We start from the raw sequence: 12,001 nt of genomic DNA on the forward strand, positions 1-12,001 counted from the left end.
ATTTAAGGGGTGGTATGAAGTACTTTGACCCACTAGTTATAAAGAACTAGGAACCAGAAGTATCAAGGTGAAAAGAGAAGGGGTTGACGCCACATGTATAAATTATACTTGATAAGTCGATAAAAGTCACGAGGACTTAAGAAAGAGAATGATCTCACTTATATTAATCAAAAGGTCTGCTTACAAATGAAATAGGAAAGCCTATTTATAGTTTTTGAAGGGACTTGGCCGAATAGGTACATGTTGGTTCGGCCAGCCGTTGTACCTTCCTAAAATGACATGATTTTTAATGAAAAAAATAAGACTTTAATGAAAATACATGCTCTTGGCCGAATGGTTATGTGTTGGTTCGGCCCTAAGGATGATTTGGATGCATTTTGAAGTTATTTGGGCGCCAAAATGAATAGGATAAAGTCTTTGGCTGAATAGGAAGCATCCCTTGGTGTTTTGGCACCAATTTGATGTCACATGGAGTGCACATGGTTGAATGATGCACATGGCAGCCTACATGAATGCACATGGGTCTTCTTGCTATGCTTTGATGAGGTTGCAACCATAGGATGATGTATTGAAGTCCATGGAATGAAGATAGGCAACAACTAGGCGTGAATTAGCTTCCAACGTGTATCTAGATGACATGGCATCCATTGGGCAGCCTAGAGATGAACTAGCTTCAAGGTAAGCTAGATGAGTGTCTTGGTAGCTAACTAGGTGAGTTATAGCTTGATAAACTCAAGCTAGTTAGCTTTGGTCTTCTCAGCTCCTCAGCTACTCTCCCAGCTACTTCCAGCTACCTTTAGTCTACTTTTCACCACTTTGGTCCAAAACTCTCCTCCAGCTAAGTTCAGCTACATGCTAGCTCCTCCAGCTATGTTGAACTTTCCTTAGTGTTCCACGAGCTGCCATATTCCATGTGAGCTATTTGTGAGCTGCATTTGATGTCCAAATAATCCACCAAGCTACCCCAACGTGTTCCATGATCCAATGTACCTACATGTGCAAGGAAACAAGGTAATTCCATGGCATTGAGTTGTTATGAGCTAAATACCTTGTTTCCATGTATGATTATGGTGATGTCAGCTATGGTTGAAGGTCATGAGCTAATTATATCATCTCAAAATATGTGTAAGATAATGCATGAAGCTTAAGAGCTAATATGAATGCAAATGAACTAATGAAATGATTTATAATGATGCTGCCTTGATGTATATATGATAATCATGCTTAATATGATTATAAGACTATCCTAGCATACTTATAACAATGTGTATAAATCATAAAGATATGGGTATATGTTGTATGCATGAATATCATATAACATGGCATTCATAAATGAGAAATGGAAACATCTAATAATAATATCCTAAGAATGATATGTAATCATAGCATATATTTGAATAATATGAAAAACATGATCAAATAAGCATATGATGGAAATAATAATATAATAATTTATACTAACATGTGAATGCATGCTTATGATAGAATAGAATGTATAAATGATATAGTATAAGATAGGGTAATGAAGAACTCCCTTAGAAACAGCTTTGAAGAACTTCCATGGTGTGTTTAAGTCATGGAGAAAGTTGGAGCTAGTTTGGATCGTATCATCCTCCCCTTCTTTTAGGCGATTTGTCCTCAAATTGAAGTAGTTTCTCATTGAAGAACTTCTTGATGTAGGAAGGATTGATTCCTTATGTTTTCCTCCAATAGATGATTCACACGATATGTTCAACCTCTTGGCTTCAAATCTGGTAACTTCACATCCTTTGATGGGAGGACACAATGTTTGGGAACCATCACATGTCATTTGAACAAGAGAGACAAATCCCTTCACGAACCAACTTGATCCTTTTTCTTTATTCTTTTAATCATCATAATGCTTGGAAATGACATCTATATATTCATTTCCTCCTTTTAATTCACCATGCTTGTTGGTGAAAAGGTTTGTCTCTTGGTTGGAGTCATCACGTCGCTTGGTGAAGATAAGTGTTCTTTGAATGACTCCTTGGGGCTGATTTAAATCATCATGTCCTTTCACCATTGTGCATCTCCAAATTATTTCCTTGAAGGTTTGTATGATTTCTTCACCATAAGGATGAAACAAGTTGCTGCAAAATAAATCAAAGTTAGTAAATGAAAAACTATTAACAAGGTGAATGGAAATAGCAAACCAGGGTGGATGTTTAATGGGCATTGGTTGCTTGATGATGGAAAACTCCATTGGTTGCTGAAATCTCTTCAATAGTTGTAATGTACTTAGAGCCTCAATGATCACAACTTGTGGCAATTCAAGTGATACATCTTTTTGAACTTCTAGAGAAATAATTTTTGGAACCTCAAAGGACATGTCTTGTGGATCACCACAAGTCACATCTATTGTTTCTTCAAAAGACATGTTTCTTAAATCTCCATCTTGAAAAAATATGTCTCTTGGAATATCCTGCAAGGAAAAAGAAATAGTAAAAAAAGATTTGTTAGGTAAAATTTGTCCTTCACTCTGCTTTTCTTCTCTACACTCATCCTTTTCAAATATGCCATTTTCAATTTGATCCACTACTTGCAAATCATCCTTTTCAACTTCAACAGATTCATTTCCAATTCTTCTTGTCTCCTCAAAATATTCTTCTTCAATGGTATTTTCTTTGATTTGCTCATTTCTCCTCATATCTTCAATACTTTTGTTCATGGCCTTCGTTTTCTCCCATTCTTCTATGCGTGACTTAAGGGTCACTTGGCATTCATGGACTTGGCTTGGAAGCATCGAGGCTAATATGATTTTCCTCCCTTGGTGTTGGAATGAATACTTACTGGAAAATCCATTGTGAGTAGCCTTCTTGTCAAATTGCCAAGGACGTCCTAATATAATGTGACTTGCACTCATGGGAACCACATCACAAAGGACTTCATCATTGTATCTCCCAATTGAGAAAGGTACAACAACTTGTTTGGTTACCTTGCCTTCACCCACATCGTTGAGCCAATGATGTTTGTAAGGATGAGGATGCTTGGAAGTCTTGAGACCCAACTTTTCCACCATATGAATACTTGCTACGTTTGTACAACTTCCTCCATCAATGATCACCACGCAAATTTTATCTCCCACGTGACATTTGGTATGGAAGATGTTCTCTCTTTGTTCATCCTCTTGACTTTGAATGTTCAAAGTCCTTTTGACTACAAAGATGTTAGATGGAAGAGACATGTTACCAAATAAGAAAAAATGAAATGTGTGTAGGACCTTACCAGAATGTACTCTCACAAAGCCTCACGAGTCACTCCAAGGAAACATGAATGTCACTCAATCCACTCGTGTTTGCACTCTAGGCACTTTGGTCTTCTCAGCTCCTCAGCTACTCTCCCAGCTACTTCCAGCTACCTTTAGTCCACTTTTTAGCACTTTGGTACAAAACTCTCCTCCAGCTAAGTTCAGCTAAATGCTAGCTCCTCCAGCTAAGTTGAGCTTTCCTTAGTGTTCCACGAGCTGCCATATTCCATGTGACCTGCATTTGATGTCCAAATAATCCACCAAGCTACCCTAACGTGTGCCACGATCCAATGTACCTATATGTGCAAGGAAACAAGGTAAGTCCATGGCATTGAGCTGTTATGAGCTAAATACCTTGTTTCCATGTATGATTATTATGATGTGAGCTATGTTTGAAGGTCATGAGCTAATTATAGCATCTCAAAATATGTGTAAGATAATCATGAAGCTTAAGAGCTAATATGAATGCATATGAACTAATGAAATGATTTATAATGATGCTGCCTTGATGTATATATGATAATCATGCTTAATATGATTATAAGACTATCCTAGCATGCTTATAACATTGTGTATCAATCATAAAGATATGGGTATATGTTGTATGCATGAATATCATATAACATGGTATTCATAAATGATAAATGGAAACATGTAATAATAATATCCTAATAAATGATATGTAATCATAGCATATATTTGAATAATATGAAAAACATGATCAAATAAGCATATGATGGAAATAATAATATGATAACTTATACTAATATGTGAATGCATGCTTATGATAGAATAGAATGTATAAATGATATAGTATAAGATAGGGTAATGAAGAACTCCCTTATAAATAACATTGAAGAACATCCATGGTGTGTTTAAGTCATGAGAAAGTTGGAGCTAGTTTGGATCGTATCAGTGTTGAGGCTATAAGGAAGGGAAAGGCAACAACCATGGAGGAAACTGATCCGAGAACAAGTGCTTATTCCTCAAAGTGCTTGATTCGAGAATGCCTATTAACAGAATGCAAGGTTGAAGATGATTATTCTAACTTTGAAAATGAAGAATGTTTCTTTGACTTGCAGGTTGTATCAAGAGACATCATTTTCCAAAAGGAATGTTTAGGTGAAGTGATCTTTGGGAATACAAAAGATGTGTCCATTGAGCAGCAAAAGAACACTATTTTTCATTCAAAGGATGTGTCTTTAGAAGAACCAATGGATGTGACCTATGAGGATTCAATGATCATGCCTATTGGAGTATTAAGAGACACCACTTTTGGGATATCAAGGGACCTAAACATTCAAAGCAAAATTACATAGGCATATCTCATTCAAGAGCCTAAAGAAGGGATCCCAATTTCTGACGAAACAACAACTATGGAATGGAGGAACGTTGAAAAGAACCCACCCTTCGATTTGAGGATAAATCACTTTAAAGAAGGGGGGATGATGTGATCCGATTCAGCGTCAAAAATGGACATGCATCTCCAACCTTTCTCAATAATCAAAGGGGGATTTTCTTTAACTTAATCTTTCTTTATACCATAGTTATGATAATAGCTTACAAACATTATATTTATAGTTATGATGATGATATTATGAATGTATGAAGTTATTGTTATGAACCATATATTTATATATTTATATCTTATATTACTTAGCTTATAAATGCTTTCTTTTGTAGATACATGTTCGGCCACATGATGGGAGGTGACTTAAAGCTAGCATTAGAGTCCACAAGCTAAGGAAAAGTGACTAGGACAACCCCAGGACAGCTCAAGAACATTTTGGGATAAAGTTGCCAGCTGACCTCCGAGCTCAAAGCTCACTTGAGCTGGACTTTTGAGCTAGCTAGAGACCTCTTTTCAGCTGGAGAGTTTCACTATCATCTTCACCACACAGAACACTACAAATATGGTCTAGGTTGAATTTTGTGAATTCGTACCTTTTCGTGAAGAGTTGCCATTCCGAGAAGTGTCGTTTCACAAGGAGATGTCATATGACTTATACACATGTCCTTCATCTATGGCCAGCTCAACTTCAGCTCAAACTCATGGAAAGTAGCTCAAATGATGAAAGGTTGTCTCACACAAATGTGACCTTTCATAATTAGTTGGTGCCCCATTGATGCCATGTCACCTAGATGCAAGTTTGATGCCAAGTCACGCCTAAGTTGCTGCTCAAATTCACACCAAGAAGAAGCCACACCATAAGCCCCTATGCCGCCCATGTGAGTGCCTCATGAACAACTCACACATGTGCCATGTATGTGGATGAAATGGGAGCCAAAATGAAGAGGCTTCTAACCATTCGACCAAAGCAACATCTTGTTTCAAATTGGCGCCAAGATGAAGAGACAAGGTAACCATTCGGCCAAAGACATCTCCCTTCATCCAAGCATCATTTATTTTCATTTTAAGACATGTACTTTGCCGAAAGGGCATATATCTATATTACTTGCATCGATTGTGTACACTTGCACAGATTTTCTTGCCTTAGTATATACATGTGTACTCTGCATTAAACCTTGTGACTTCCCACAACATCTTCCATTGTATTTATGGTACTCGTATCCTCTATTTACAACCAACATCATGGCTTATACACCTTAGGAAATAAGTCTTTTGATCCGACTCCGCAACATAGAATTGAAGTAGGGCTTTCATCAACTAATGGTGTATCGTTATCTTCAATCAACAGAAAAATATCTTCATCATCCTCTCTAAATTCAACAAGGCTTTCATCGAACCATCCAACAAGGTTATCATCACCATAACTTTCATGTGCTTCATAGGGTCCTACTTTTTCTGTTCTTCAAACTGGTACTTTTTCTGTCATAGGATCCACCTGACACGGCCCATTAAAAAATTATATCCCATGAAACTCGTCACGCTAGGGTGACGAGTTCCCTGGGCACTATTACATTTACCGTATATCCCAAATTAAAAGTCTGTGTGGCCTATTGGTGGATTATTTGGCCAATTCTGCCGGCAGAATCCTTGCATCATCACTTTGGAAAACCAGTGTTGATGGCCAAAGGGACTATCTTCCCCATCGGTGAAGTAGTGGGCTAGGACAGAAAAGAATCCCAAAGAGAACGGGAGGGAGAGAATTACCAAGAGAATTTTTATTTTTTTACTACCAATAGACATTGAAATGTCTGAAATCATTGTTTACCATCATGGTTGGTTCAAGTGGTAAGCATCATGATATAACTTAAGCAAGGTCTTGAGTTTGAGTCATCATGCATGCAGAGAATCCCTATTGAGAGACTCATCCACCAAAGTCAAGTGTAGGACGTGGGTCGGTCTGGATTAATCAAGGTTAGCCTTGAAACCAGGAGGGAAACAAAAAAAGATTCCTTGATATATGGAACACAGAATTTTTAAATTTACACGTATTATATAAGGCCATTAAGGAGAATAAAAGAATGACAATTTGGTTTGAATTTTTAAGTTTTTATTTAATATTTTATTAGTCTAATCTGATATTTAATTTATTTTTATTTAAATAACATTTAAAATTTATTTATTTCATGTAATTTATTTTAGGAAATTTGTTTTTCATTTTTCGCTATTCGGATACTTTCCTATTTTTATTCAAATAAAAACCTAAAACATTCTCATGAACATTTTTTTCATCCACTTCAGTATCCCTCCCTCGTCGATGTTAACACCTCTCTCATCGGTATTGATACATCTTCTTTGTCAACATTTACATTGACACTACTATCTTGATGATGATAATTATAATTAGGGATATGCATATTCGGATATTATATCTTATCCGTCGGATATCCAAACATTTTGGATAATTAAAATAATGATTTGTATCCGATTCGAAAAAATTGAATATCTAAATTTTCAGATATCCAAAATTTCGGGTCAAATATAAAGATATTCATATCTGAATATAAAATTTAATTTGACAAAAAATAATTTATTTTTTTTATTTAATGTAACTTATTCAATACATTTACTATATTTTTTATATATTTAATTACCCACATACAATAAATAATTAAATATCCTTATTTTTTGGGTTAAAGCTTTAATAGGTTAGTGAGTTACTCATAGGGTTGACAACTACCCATGGATGGTGGCCCACCTGATCCACCCGACCCAACTAAATGGATGAAAACCTGATGAAACATAGGTTTGATCCATTTAAAGTGGATGGTGAATGGAGCAGGTGATGGATTCAAGTGAAATTTTTTCAACCCACCATCTGATCTGTCACCCGGCCCATCCATTCATCATGATAATATAAATTTTAGAAAATATTAATTACCTTAAATCATGTGCTACTATCTTAGAGGATAATGATGTAGAATGCGATGTATATTCATCAAGTGAAATTGTTGATGTTAATTCGATAATTTATTCATATTCTTCTCTTATTATTATTTTTTTTACTTCAAAAAGTATGCAATATTTTGTTTTCTCATTTATGACAGAATGGAGAGGACATTTGAAGGCAATTATGTGAAGAATTAATGGCAATAGCTTTATGATAAGATGAGATAGAGAGACATATGATGATGCTTGTTCACTTATGTAAACTTTTTTAAGTTTTTGTTTACTATTGGAAAGTGAGAACTTTGTTTATGTAATTCTGTTATATGTCAGAGTATTGAAAATTTAAAACTTTAATAGTAGTTGACTTAATATATTAAATATTTTATTAGTAATATGTTACATGTATTTTCAATTTTGATTTTCTAGTAATAGAATCCATTTATATCCCAACCCACTCGCTTCATCAGCAATTGATGGGTGAAACGGATTTGGGCCAATGATCAAGCGGGTGGTGGGTAGGTTGGATGACAGTTTTGGATACGGATGGCAGGGTGGGTGGAACTCTAACTCACCCAAATCTAACCCGTTGTCGACCCTAGAGTCTCATTTATTGGGCTAAAGGGTATCGAAAATCTAAAAGCTCAATTTTTTCTAGATTTTCGGATGATCCGAAATATGAATTTATCCAATCCATATATGATCCAATTTTCTGAATTTTTTTCAGATATCCGACCTAAATTTTTCAAAAATAAAAAATAGATCGGATATCCAAATTTTCGAATCGAATCAACGGATTGGATATTTTTGCACACTCCTAAATTGTAAACAACAAAACAAAAAAAAATATTAAAAATAAATACTACTTTATAATCACTTTAGTTTGATAAAAAGAAAACGAACCCAAAATTTAAATTTAGATACTTAATCAGTTGGTAAAAATCATAAATAACTAATTAAATTAAAACATTAAGTTTAGATATTAATTTAAATAAAAAATAACGTTGAATTTTAATTAAACAAAATAATTTTAGATACTCAAATATATATTTAGTCTATTTGAAAAACCAGCACACATCTTTTATTTGATTAACTCTATTTGTTAAAACTATGCATCCATCTTTTCTATGAATAAAGGTAAACTACTTTAATACCGAAATTATCGGTTTCAATATGTTTTGGTATCTAAATTTTAATTTTTTAAATTATATCTTAAATTTAATTTTTGTTTCATTTTAATACCACGTTACTTAACGTTAAATTTTGAAAAAAAATTGAAGGTTTAGGTATTAGAATGAATCAAAATTGATAGTTTAGACACAAAACGTGTTAAGTTTTTAACCGTGAGATACTAAAATGAAACAAAAATTAAATGTTATATATAATTTTGAAAAAAATGAAAATCTAAATATTAAAAGAGATCAAAACTAATAATTTTGATATTAAACGTGTAGTTTATCCTTGAATAAAATTGAGGAATCTTTTAAAATTATTCATTAAATCGAATAAGATTTGTCATTTACAAAAATCAGATAAAAAATCGTTTTTCTTTTCTTTCTTTTAGTATACCCAAAGCAAATATAGCTCTAGGTTGTGCCTTCAGCTTTGCCAAAAGGCACCAATTTCCTCTAAACACCATTTAACCGCTTTCCGAAATCCCCCAAAACCAAAAACGGTGACGGTTCAATTGGTAATTCGGGGATCACCGGATCCTCTCACGCCACGGTTGTCAACCGATTTGATGGCGAACCAGGCGGCGACGCATATAGGATGGAGGTTCGAAGCACCTGTTGGGAAACGTGGTGGTGGTGTTGGAACATTTTTTGGGCATGTAATGCTGTTAAGTATAAGCCTATCGCTAAGAAAACTGTTATCAATGTCAAGACACCAGCAGCACAAAACAAGCCTTGTCTGATGATGAAGCAACCGCTCTTGGTTTCCACCAGTTATTCAAATGTCCTGATTCCACACTTACCCCAATCAACAACAAAATCTCCCCCACTGCAAATCAAAGCCTGTAAAAATCAATGCAAAGTTCATTTTCTTTGCCTTTCCTTGTTTGTTTAAAGAATTATGACCTTTGTAGAAAAGGGGTATTCAAAATTTACAAGCATTGTGAACCCAATTTTGTTTTCTTTAGAATATCGGAGTTCAAATAATTATAGGGTAATTGGGTAAAGTATCAAACGGTTCCCTAATTATATGGCAATGCTTTGTTATATCTCTCGACTATTAAAAGTCATAAAATGATCTCACTATAGGATGTTAATTTATTGAGTCTTTAACTATTAAAAGTTACAAAATGACCACCTGAGTATTCTATGTTTCAAACCCATCCTTTCTCGTTAAAAGTGGACGTCTGTCTAAGCTGAATGTTAATTTGATCCCAAAATCTCAAACGACTATACAATTCAAATGGTTATGGGATCATATTTTTTTCATATCCTAATCACTAGATTAACATCCAACTTAAATGATCGTCAACTTTTTAGTGGAAAATGATGAGTCTAGAATATATAAATAGTAGTTGAGTGATCATTTTATAACATTTAATAGTCGGAGACTCAACAAATCAATACCTTATAGCCGATGACCATTTTATAACTTTTAATACTCAATAGACTCAACAAATCGTTACTCTATAATCTATAATTGGAGATTATTTTGTAACTTTTAATAATCGGGAGACTCAACATAACCATATAATCAGAGTTGGAAATTGAAAAGCGAATTTCCATTCGGATTGTATTAAAATAGTTTTTATGTTTCAAGATTCTTACCAAATCGTGACAAAGAAAAACGCAGCCTGCCATGTAAGACTCATGAAACGAGCAGAATCAAGGTCCCAAGAAACCACTCCTGTCGGTGGCGGCGGTGATTTACTCACCGCAATTAGCATGTACACATGCTCCACCAACATCACAGCCGCCAGTCCCACAAATGCAACTGCCGAGCACAACAACGGCGACTTGCCGCTGCCACTGTAAACACATTGGCATCTCATGTCTTCCCCATCATCTCCGGCGTCCACCCGCTCCTCTTGCACCAGAAAATATCATATCAACGATACAAAACAAACAGAATATCATGAAAACTAAAGGAAAACATCATGGGCAAGGCAATGGAGATTAGTAGGTGTCACGGTCCCCCAAAATTTTTAAAAAATATAATTTAGATCTCTAAAGTTTTCAAAATATTTAATTTGACATCTATAAAATTTTAAAAAATTCGTATTAATTTTTACTTTTTTAATATTCTTAATTAAGTCCCATTCTATAATTTTTAAAAAATTCTCGTTAAACTTCTTAAAATTTTAAACATTTTAATTATACCTTAATTTTTTAGAAAATGTAAACTAAACCCTTCCAAAATTTTTAAAAAACTTTAATTTTTTTAAAATAAATTAGTCCCTCAAACTTTACTATCAAGTAGTTTCGGCAAAAGAGGCCACAGATGATGGTAAAAACAATGAAAACAACGCCAGTCTTGCTGCCCAATTCAGTGCTTTTACGACCTGGTGCGAGATCAGCATGCGTGACGGCAACTGTTTCAGGCATTTTCATGGGAAGAAAGACTCCTTCTCCATGGGAAGGCACCAAAAGTGAAGGAATTAAAGGATTGCTTGGAGCAAAGGTTGCTTAAAGGCCAAAGATTCCGATGGTTCTGACATTTACTGTTAAGTATTCAAGAGCAGGAAGATTGTTGGTTCCAGAATGTGGCTTTCAATGTATATTATATTAGTATAGTTTAAACATAATAGGCCAGAATTGCTTGTTCACGGTGAACACGTGTAAAACTTTAGTTCTCATGGTTTCAAAAGTGCATTTTCTGGTTCTTTCTTTTTAGGGTAAGTTATGTGTTTAGTACCTAAGTTATTAGTTTTGATTTGTTTTAGTATTTAGACTTTCAGTTTTTTCAAAATCATACCTAATATTTAGTTGTTGTTTCATTTTAGTATCCCGTTAAAAACTTAACGTTAAGTTTTGATTTTTTTTTTAAAGTTTAGATACTAAAACGAACAAAATTGATAGCTTAAGTACTAAATGCAGTAAGTTTTTAACGGCGGGATATTAAAATATAACAATAACTAAATATTATGTATGGTTTTGAAAAAATTAAAAGTTTAAGTACTAAAGCGGACTAAAATGATAGTTTAGGTACTAAACCCCTTGTGTACATTTTTTATACTTAAATTATCAGTTTTCTTTCATTTTAATACCATTCTTTCATTTGTTTCAAGATGATGCCTAACGTTTAACTTTTTATTTTCATATTAGTATCTCGACGTTAAAAACTTAATGAAATTGTCGCACACGTGACATTTTTTATCGGTGAATTACATCATTCATCACTTAACTATCTTCTTAATCCTAATTTGGTTAATAAAGTTTAAAAATTTTCAATTTAACTACTCAACTTTCAAATTACTCGTATTTTAA

General features: G+C 34.1%; 1 pseudogene; it reads right to left on the reverse strand.

Annotated features, from left to right (window-relative positions):
* Positions 1 to 9,277: 9,277 nt before the first annotated feature.
* Positions 9,278 to 11,119, reverse strand: LOC120207249 (annotated as a pseudogene).
* Between the last annotated feature and the right edge of the window lie 882 nt (positions 11,120 to 12,001).

The sequence above is a fragment of the Hibiscus syriacus genome, unplaced genomic scaffold (genome assembly GCF_006381635.1).
Source record: "Hibiscus syriacus cultivar Baekdansim isolate YM2019G1 unplaced genomic scaffold, ASM638163v2 tig00000477_pilon, whole genome shotgun sequence".
In the NCBI taxonomy this organism is placed as follows: Eukaryota; Viridiplantae; Streptophyta; class Magnoliopsida; order Malvales; family Malvaceae; genus Hibiscus; species Hibiscus syriacus.